The sequence below is a fragment of the Rhinolophus sinicus genome, linkage group LG15, assembly GCF_036562045.2.
Source record: "Rhinolophus sinicus isolate RSC01 linkage group LG15, ASM3656204v1, whole genome shotgun sequence".
Lineage (NCBI taxonomy): Eukaryota > Metazoa > Chordata > Mammalia > Chiroptera > Rhinolophidae > Rhinolophus > Rhinolophus sinicus.
The window spans coordinates 50,990,288-51,000,287 of NC_133764.1; positions in this window are offsets into that span (position 1 = coordinate 50,990,288).

The following is a 10,000-nucleotide window of genomic DNA, read 5'->3' on the forward strand; positions in this document are numbered from 1 at the left end:
TTTTAAACATTTTTCTTTAACATTTTTTTTTAAGACATATTTAAAATTAGCTTCAGGTACACGAATCAATATAATACACATTTACCATCTGTATCCCTCACACAGTGACAACCCCGCTCCTCCCACGCTCACCGTTTTATGACTCGTCTACATTTGTGGCGGCGGCGTCGACCCCGAAACCGAGCGACCCGAGTGAAATGTCGCCGTCCTCTCGCAAAGGGTGCGCGACGGATGGACTCCCGATGATGATGAGGGCGGAGGGACGTGTTTCCGTCCGTGGAAATGGCTGAATCCGCACCGGAGTCGCTGGGACCGGGCGGGCGCCTCGGGGATGAGACGATCTCCCGGGCCGCCCTGGAGGCCTCAACCGGCGAAGGTGGAGCGCGGGGTAGGCCGTCCGTCGACGCGCGGCAAACGTCCCCGTCTCAGGGGCGTTCGGAGAAAAAGTTTCCAAGGCGGGTCGCTTCCGCTACGGGGCATCCCCGCCCGCTGCGCCCGGCCCTGAAACGCGGGTCCCGCGCCGCATCGGGACGAGGCCGAACTCCCCTGTCGGTCGGTCGGTCGGTCGGTCGGTCGGTCGTCCCGTCCGTCCGGAGATCACTGATCCGTCGTCCTGCCCTGCGACCGTGGTGCTGGGAGTCGGGCGCCAGCCGACTTGGGGGCGGGCGATCTTTCTGGCCTCCCTCCCGGTGAGGTCGACCGAGAGGAGCAGGGCCGAGGTGGGTGGGTGGGTGTGGGGGCAGGGCCGAGGTGGGTGTGGGGGCGGGGCCGGGGCCGGAAGAAGGGCGTGGGGCGCGGGAGAGGGTGGCGGAGGCGGTGTGCGCAGCCTGCGCGCGTCCGGGAGCGGGGCGCGGTTTACAGGGAGGTGTGGATGGTACTCGGAACAGCGGTGACTGACAATCGTTAGCACGAAATACGCCATCGTTTATGGATCACACCGAGAAGGGCCTACGTGTACCTATGTGATGAACTATCCCGTGACCGTCGTTCGCCGTTGTCCGCACCACACGGAAAGTCTTCCCTCTGGCCACGAAGGGTGTTTATTTCTCCGGTGGACCGAAGAGAACGACAGAGGGCTCTCCGCCCGAAAGCCGCGCCCCTGGGACGACCGGCCCCGGAAAGCGAGGTCTGGACCGAACTGGCAGCCTCGCTCGTTTTTGTTTGTTTGTTCGATTGTTCTTTTCCTCGTTTTCTTTTTCCCACCTCCCGCCTCCCCACAACAGACGACGCCCCACCCGTTGCCGCGCCCTCCCCCGACTAGAGTTCCTGAGCGACGGGGAGTGACAGAAAACATTCCTCTCCCCCGCCCCCATCGAATACGTAGAACGCCCCTCTTCTAGTCAGCCGTCCCTCCTCCAGCTTCCCGGCCCCGGCAACTACTTCTATTTTGAACGGAAATCCCCACCCACCCCCAACCCCCCACCCCCACTCTGGGCACCAGAAAGCTTTCTCGTTCCTCCACCACCACCACCACCGCCACCACACACTTCGATTTGAGTCTGTCCTATGCGGGGGGGCGGGGCGGGGCGGGGCGGGGGGGGGGGGAGATGTGTCCTACACGACTAGGTTGAGAAACAACGGCTTGAATCCGAGTGAGTGAGTGTGTGTGTGTGTGTGTGTGTGTGTGTGTGTGTGCCGAAGAAGGCGGTGGGGAAAGACAAAAACAAATAACTTTTCAGAACAATACCCATGGCCAGTGTCATTAACTGACTAGCTCCTCCTTAGCCGTCTCTGCTCTCTCCTCCCTCCCTCCCTCCCTCCCTCCCTCCCTCCCTCCCGTCCCCGAACCCCACCACCGAAGAAGTGAGTGAATGGAGAAGTAAGGCGACTCAAAAGTCACACCTGATTCAAAGTGTCGATGCTGTGAAGGGCTTTTAGATGCTAGAGCTCGCCCGCCTGCCTCGCCTTTGGAACAGCAGCGCCTCGCCTACTGTCACGGAGGAATGACCTTCATTCGCCCGACAGGAAGAAAATATTCCCTTTGGCGAACCCTGGCTTTTCACACTGCAGATGACCCCTGTGACAGGCGCAGGAGCAGCTCCCTGACTCCGATTCGGGAGACGGTGCTTTGGTGTGTGTGCGCGCGTGCGTGCGCCGCGCGCAAGGTGGTAAAACCAGACACCGCCTATCATTCATTGATCGTTTTAACCGTTTCTGAGTGTACGGTTCGCTGGCATGGGGTCCCTTCACGTCCTTGTGGAGGACACACGAAGGGGCCGCAGACTAAACCTGAAAAGCCCGGGGCGGGGGTGGGGGAGGGGACGGCGGCCTGTCAGCCTCTACGGAATCGGAGGGCCGAGATGAAACGCACGGGACGGTCCGAACGTGAAACCTCCTGACTGAAAGAGGGTGGGTCGTGGCTGGCCGGCCGTCAAACCTTTGGCCTGTGGCTTCCTTGACAGAGGTCGATCTGTACCCGAAGGGAGCCTGCCCGTCTATTGTCTTTTGGAGACGACGTACATACACACGCCCTTGGAATGTCAGAGTCATCCTTTTTCCGGATGCCCTCGGGGCGCGACCGCGGGCACCCGGACCCGGGAGGCCTGGGAACCTCTCCTTGCGATCTCGTTTCCCCGAACACCATCTCCGTGCCCGGTGGTACGCGTTCGGGATTCCCTGTCGCGTGTTCGCGCGTCTAAAAGAAGTACGTGTCTCTCTGTTTTGCTTTTTATCATCCGTTCCCCGAGATCTCCCGCGGGTGGACCTCACGTGACCCTCCTTCCGTTCCCCCGCCCCGCCCCCGTTGATCGCGATGGAGAAAAGGAAGCCGAGGAGGGAAGGGACTGCCGTTCCCCGGAGCGCTTTCCGAATCCGTTGAGGTTTTCCTTCCCGGCCTTCACGGTCACTTTGGCTCAAAGAATCACCGTGGCTCACGGAAACTCGTGAACGTTCGGAAGTCCGGTCTCCTGAACTCTGTTAGTTAGCTTTTGATGATTGATTGATTCATTCATTCATTCATTCATTCATTCATTCTTTTTTTTTTTTTTTTTTTTTTTTTTTCATTTCGGTGTTATAGTTTATTTAGCCCAGTGTAACCAAATTATTATCATGTGGACATAAAATCATATTTGAAGTTATTCGCGAGGTTATCTTGCACTCTTCTCTTAACGCTAAACCTTCAGAACGCAGTCTGTCCGTTACCACTACAGCCCATCTCCTTTCGGTCTAGGCACACTTCAAGGGCTCCACAACCTCGTGTGGCCGGTAGCTGCTGTGCTGGACAGAGCTGATCTAACCAACTGCGTCACGGCTCTAAGAATCTTGGAAAGGTACTTTCCTTTGGCTGCTCTTTTCACGTGTTCTTCCTTGAAGGCGGACCGCTGGCTTTTACATCTCTCGGGATACCCTACCTGACCGGCACTGGATACCGTGAATGCGTGACTATCTAATTTACTTCCGTGCCCCTTAAATCCCCCCACCCAAACGCGTATTTAAGCCTGAACGCCCAAGACTCCAATGCGATCTCTTTGATATCTTAAAGTGAGCTGCTGAAACCATTCGGTAAGCTATACAGCTTTAGTTGGCCGGTCGTTTCCACATCACCTCGGTGCTGCTGCAGGAGTTCACTGAAAGCCAAGACCGCAAACTTTGTCATCCTTTGACTTCAAAAAGTCAATGTGTCGCTGAGCGCCTGCGGCCGGCCCGAGCCGAGTTGCTCGGTAACGTTTGGGACAGACGCCCAGACGCCACCGTGCAGTAAACCGGGCCCTTTTCCCTCGAGCAGGAGGAAGTGGGGACCCGTGGCGGAGCAGGAAGGAGGTTCCTTCCCAGCCCGGTCCTGCTGTCATGCACACCCACGAGTCAAGGGGCTTGGTCTCCTTTATGGCACCCGCCTGCAGTAAGCACAGTGGGCCTCTGCCCCAGCACCTCCACCCATGTCACCTTCAGCCCGGGCTTCCCTTACCTCAAGGAACCTCCCGGGGTACAAGTCTGGCGCTGTTCTTTGAGGAGCTCGAGAGGTCCCGAAGATGAACTGGCCTCCTCCCTTCCAACAACCTCAGCTCTCAGCTCCCAGCTCCCAACCTCCAGGACTCTTCTGTCAGCACGAGGGCCTCGCTATCAAAATCATCAACTCTCGGCCTCACCTCTTCTTTCTCTGGGCAGGGCTGTGCTTGTGAGGCCTTCCAGGATCTCCTTCCTTCCTTCCTTCCTTCCTTCCTTCCTTCCTTCCTTCCTTCCTTCCTTCCTGTCCTCCTCCCTGTCCTCCCTCCCTGTCCTCCCTCCCTGTCCTCCCTCCCTCCTTGTCGGAGCCTGCCCGGCCAGGGCAGACAGTTCCTGAAGTGGGGAGTGAGGATTGAGAAAAAATTGGACAAGAGACAAAGATGGGATCGGGAGGGCGAGCAGTTCTGACTAGACTGCTGCCCCTACTTTATTTTCAGCTTTCTTTTATACACACAGAAACAAGAAGGTTACATAAAGCGGCTGAGGCAGCAAGTACAGATTAGTTATGTTTTCTCAAAGTTTGGCCCTGACTGTTCTTAGACCTTTAGATATTTTCCCATTCCCAGGGTAGCAGGTGTCTGTTTGTTCTTTATGCTTATCGGAGTTCCCCTTAGCGATCCTCCCAAATTCTGCTTGAAGTTACATTTTCTTAACCCTTAATGCTCCGGCTCCCTACATATCCCTCTTTTTATTGCATGCTCATAAACTGTGAAAACGATCAATTGTCTGTTTTACCACCGTGATAAAAACACACGTGCAGTCACACAGACACTCTAGTGTGTTCGGCGTTGTCTCCTACTCCTGTCTGCGCCCAAACGGATCCTCAAATGAGAGTATTTCTTTTGAAGAGGTGACCGGAGACGGAGACTAGAAAGGGGTTGTGTCTTGAAGCGAACCAGCACGGGCTTAGAAGACTCCCGAGCACGGGCGCGACAACACTGCCACCTTGTGACTGACCGCTGAAACTGCGACCCGATCGACTGGGGTGCAGGGTCGTTGAGGAGGGAGGAAGGGAGGGAGGGAGGGAGGGAGGGAGGGAGAGAGAGAGAGAGAGAGAGAGATGAAACGTCACGGGGAAGTGCCGGTGGTGGAAACGTCCCCTCGTAGGAGCTCGGGAGAAGTGACCGATCCGAAAACGGGGTGGGGGGTCAGAATGTTGAAAGGTGAATTGTCCTGACTCGCCAAAGATCGTGACGGTCCGTGTAGGCGTGTGTAACGTTTTGACCCCACAGTTTGAATGTTGCGAGCGGCTCTCCCCCCCGCCCGCCCCGCCCCTCCTCCCTCCCCTCCCCGTCACGGGGACGATTGGAACGTGGCCTGTCTTCGGTATCGGTTTCGGCCGGCACCGTCATTTCACAATCCTGCACTACCCGCCAGACGCGAGCACTGGGGACCGTGCGTGTGTGTAGACGTCACCTGTCTGGCTCGTGGGCTTCTTCTGTCTGGGAGAGACCCTCCTCCCTCCGCTGGAAAAAGATGGAATGAAAAGGGGAAGAAAAAGGAGACGATGCTCCGCGGTCGCGGTCGTCCTCTGAATACGTGCCCGGTTGCCGTGTTGCGGTCGACGGCCCCCAGATTCTTCTAAGTCTTCCGGGAGCCAGGAGCCGCTCGGGGAGCGCCGGGAGGCCTGAGCGCCCGGGCGTGGTTTCACTCACGTCCGAGGCGCCGGGCCTCGGCCCCGGAGTGGCGCGGGGCGGTCTGTTTCCCGTTCCTGCCGACGCCCGGCCGGGGTGGGGATTTATTACTTACGGTGATGACGACGACGACGACGTATTCCACCCCACCCCACCCCGATTCCCGGTCAAACAGATCCGGGAAGGGGGCGTTGGAGAGTGAAAGGGGAAGGGGTGAATGAGTACAGATTGGTCGTGGCACGGTAGTCACGGGGCTGTGAGGTACGGCGTAAGGAATGTAGTCGACCCTATGGCGATCACCGTGGACGGTGTCACACGGGGACCGGATCGTGTGGTCGGGGCGATGGTGCGGGGACGGCGTTGGGGGCAGGGTGCCGAAGGGAAGGGATAAAGAAATAGCCACGGGCGTGTCGAGCAGAGGAACACGACCGAGGATGTGGTCGTGACCGTGTACGTGGTGCGGGTGGGTACCGGTCCGGGGATCGCTTCCTGCACTGTCTAGATGTCTAACCGCTGTGCGGTACACCTGAAGCTGATATGGAATGGTATTGACCGTGGACTGTCATTGAGACATTAAAAGGGGCGGGGAGACATAGAGAAGAGGAGAGGTCCGAAGTTCCAGATAGGAAACAGATGCCGTAAATCGCCGTGTATAATGCGCACCGTTTGGCCCGAGTGTCTGAGGGAAGATGAGGATGCGCGTTCTACGCGGCTCGGGCCGATTCCGTACGTGGTTGAGTATTTTTTCATTCTTTTATTTACGCTTCTGAGTTAAAAGCGTGATCCTAGACGTCGATCACGATATCCGCATGACCGATAAGTCAATACCCTGGCGTGGGATCATCGGTTTTGTGGAACTCGGGAGGAACTGGCAGCGGCCAAGAGTTCTTGGCCTTCAAGGGTGCGTAAAAGGCCTTGAGGGTGTGACCGGTACGTGAAACGTCTCGAACCTCGCACCTGTTCTTGCGTTCTGTAATTACTCGTTACGTAAAATTTCTCATACTGGAACGCGTCAAAGACTGGACGCTAGAATTCCCTTGTGATGCAGAAGATGGGTACCGAAACGTAAAGACACACGGGGGGGGGGGAGGGGATTAAAAGGAAACGTCCTCCCCCCCCCCCTCGAAAGATTGGGCCAAAGACGTGGGTGCGCGGTCTACCGGGGGGGGGGGGGGTTATACAGTGCAAAATACGGTACTCCAGGAGGTGGGTCCCCGTGGACTGGCTACCACGTGTGTCCGAGACGAATACGGCGTCGCACGTGAGCTGTCTTTCGATCAAGATCTCGCGCAAAAGGAAGAAAACGAAACCAAACCCAAGATTCCCCCCTCCCCCGCCCGCCCCGGGTCCCCCTTGAGCGGCCGGGGTCGCGTCGTGGCGGCCGGGAGCTCGGTGGCCGAAGCCGGCCCGCTCCGGGCCCCGGGAGGCCATCCGAGGTGGGCCGGGACGAGGTCCGGCGACCGTGCCGGCGGCGGGGCGCCCTCGCCGGCTCGCGATCCGGATCCGTCCCGCTGACGTTCGCTCCGGTTGTCGGGCGCCACCTGGCGGCCGCTTTTATATCGTCCCTTCCCTCCGGAGCTCCGGCGACCGCGCCAAGGGGAGGGATCTGGCCGCTGTGCCCGGGGAGGCGTCGCGGGCGGCCGGCGTCACCGGCGGAATCGTCCCGGTGGTGCCGTGGAGACGGCGCGTCGCCCGTTCGCCGGAGATTGGAGGTGCAGGTTTCTGAGGAGTGACCGCCGCCCGTCCCCAGGCTGCCCGGTCGCGTCGACCGGCGCTCGCCCGTGCCCCTCCGCTCGCGGAGGAACGCTGAAGGGCAGGACGCGCCCGCGCGCCAGCCCGCCCGCCCGGCCCGCGGCCGGGCCTGCCCGGCGTCGGCCCTTCCGTGTCGATCGCACTTTGTTTTCTCTCCCCGCGTCCCGCTCCGGAGGCTGCCCGCCGACCCGGGGCCGCGCAGGATGGCCGGCCAGGGCCCCGCAGGCCGTCCGCGGTCCTTCCCGCGGGCCTGTCGTCGGACGCCCCTCCGCGGGAATTTTCACCCAAGTCCCGATCGGGAGACGTTGACCGTACGCCGCCCGCGCGTGTGGCCGGGAGGAGTCCCCGGCCCGCGTGCGTGCTCGCGGGGACGGTGTCGCCGGACGCGACTCTCCGGAGTCCCGTTCCGGCGGCGGGGACCAGGGCCGGGCCCTGCGGGAGGCACGTGGAGGGCGAGGTGGACCGGGACGGGGGCACGCGCGGGTCCCGGTCGGTCCGACTCGACTTTTCCTCCCCGTTTTCCCGTCCCCAGAGACCGGGCGGCGGGCGGCCGGGCCGGTGGGGTGGGCCGTCGGAGGCCCGTTCGTCGGAGGCGCCTCGGTGGTACGTTTCCCCTCACGCCCCTCCCGAGTCCCAGTTCGGAGGCGCGGTGGTTCGTGGCGGCCCCTGCCCGCGCCTGCGACCGTTGCGGTGGGGAGTATCTCGTCTCCTCGCCCTCCTCGCCTGTCTTCGGGGCTCCCCTGCTTCGGGGGTCGACCAGGTGGCCCAGCCGCTCCTCCCGCTAGCGGGGATGGGGTGGTGACCGGGGTCCGGTGGCCCGAGACCCGGTCCGAGGAGGCCGCTGAGGTCCGTGGATAGGCGCCGCCGACGGGCGCGGTGATTTTTTACGCCAGAGATCGACATTTTGTGCCACCGGAGAGGTGTGGACACGCAGTCCTCTGGCGAACGGTCCCCGACGGGGGCCGGGCTCCTCGGCGCGAGCGCGTGGGGTGCCCCCCCGCGGGGCGCTTGCCCGCCGCCCGGTGCCCGGGCCCTCCTGTCTCTGGTTCGTGAGCCGCCCGCTTGGGCCTGCGCGCCGGCTCGCGCGTAATCCAGGCGTTCCCGGAGGACCCGCGGTCGACACGAAGCCCTCCGGTCTCTGGTACCCGAGGGTGGCGGGGGGTGGCAGGCGTTGCGGGGTTGTCTCGCCGCGCGCGCCCCCCTCGCCGTGCATTCACACGGGCGCGGTCCGGGTGCCTAGGTGCCCCGTTCTGCCGCTGGCAGGCGCTGCCTCCTCGCGGGGCCCTCGCCGCCAGCCGAGCCCTGCGGGAAGTGGGGTGTGCGGCGAGGCTGAAGCAGGCTCCTCTGATCGTTGTCCTCGCTGCGCTACCTTCCCCCGTGGCCTCTTTGCCCGTTGTGTTCTCCGATCGATGTGGTGACGTCGCGCTCTCCCGGGCCGGGCCTAAGCCGCGCCAGACGAGGGACGGACATTCATGGCGAATGGGACCGCTCTTCTCGCTCTGCCTGCGGGCCCCTCGCCTCTCCCGCCCGCCCGATGGCGGTGTGTGGAAGGCAGGGGTGCGGACTCCGGCCCGACCCCGTTCCCCCCCGCCTCCTGCCTCACGGCGCCGGCGGGCCAGGGGTCTCCTGACGCAGCGGACACTCTCCGCCCGGCCTCGGCCGTGTCTCGCGTTGCGGCTCTCCCCGCGGCGGGGAGGGCCGTCCCGCCGTCGCGCCCTGCGCGCCTCGCCCGGCCCTCTGGTGGTGCCCCTGGAGCGTTCCAGGTCGTCCCTCAGGTGCCCGAGGCCGAGTCGGTGGCGTCGCTTCCCGCTCCCGGCGGCCCCGTCGGGTCAATCCCGGTCAAGTGTGTGTGCGGGGGTCGAGTCGGTAAGGTCGAAGGAGGGAAGGAGGCATTCTCCCTCTCCCCGCTCGCGGGGAGGCGGCAGTGCCTCGTCGTGTGCCCCTGCTCGCGTCTGGCGTTCGGGGCCCGACTCGGACGGGCGCCGTGCCGCGTCTCACCCGTCCCCACGCTGCTGGGGGCAGGTGCCGCGCGGGCGGTCGTGGCGGCCCGGGGCCGGTGAATTTCCGGCCGCTGGCTGTCTGTGAAGGGGTGTGCGGCGCGCTCACGCTACTCGTGGACGACGGCGTCTTTCGCCCTCGTGTCGTTGTGCGCGCTGTGCTCCCGCCTGAGGCCTCCGTTCGCGGAGGCCGTCGTCCGTCTCCCTCTTACCCGTACCGCAGACCCCCAACCCCAGGCGCCGGCGTCCGAGCGCTCTGGCCCGTGCCCGACGGGGCGTGTCCCGGGTCGGGGGCGATGCCCCCCTCGGTGAGAAAGCCTTCTCTAGCGATCCGAAGAGGGTGCCTTGGGGTACCGCATCCCCCAGCCGCCGCCCCTCATCTGCGCGTGTCAGTTTGGCCAGCCAAGGGGGCCCCTCCGCTCCGTGTGGCGAGGGGCCCCCGAGCGGTGCTCTCCCGGCCTACCGCGGCCCGCGCCTCCCCCACCGAGTCGGGGAGGGTCACGCACGGGCCCGGGCCCGGCATCCCGGCGCGGTTTTGAGGCCGCGTTGCTGTGGGCGCGTGCGGCGCTTGACGCCGCGCGGCGGGTGTGTGGGGCAGGGCGGCTCGGCCTCCGACGCCTCCCGCTTCTCCGCGTCGAGCGGCTCTCCGCCCGCTCCGTCCCGAGCCGCGGCCGG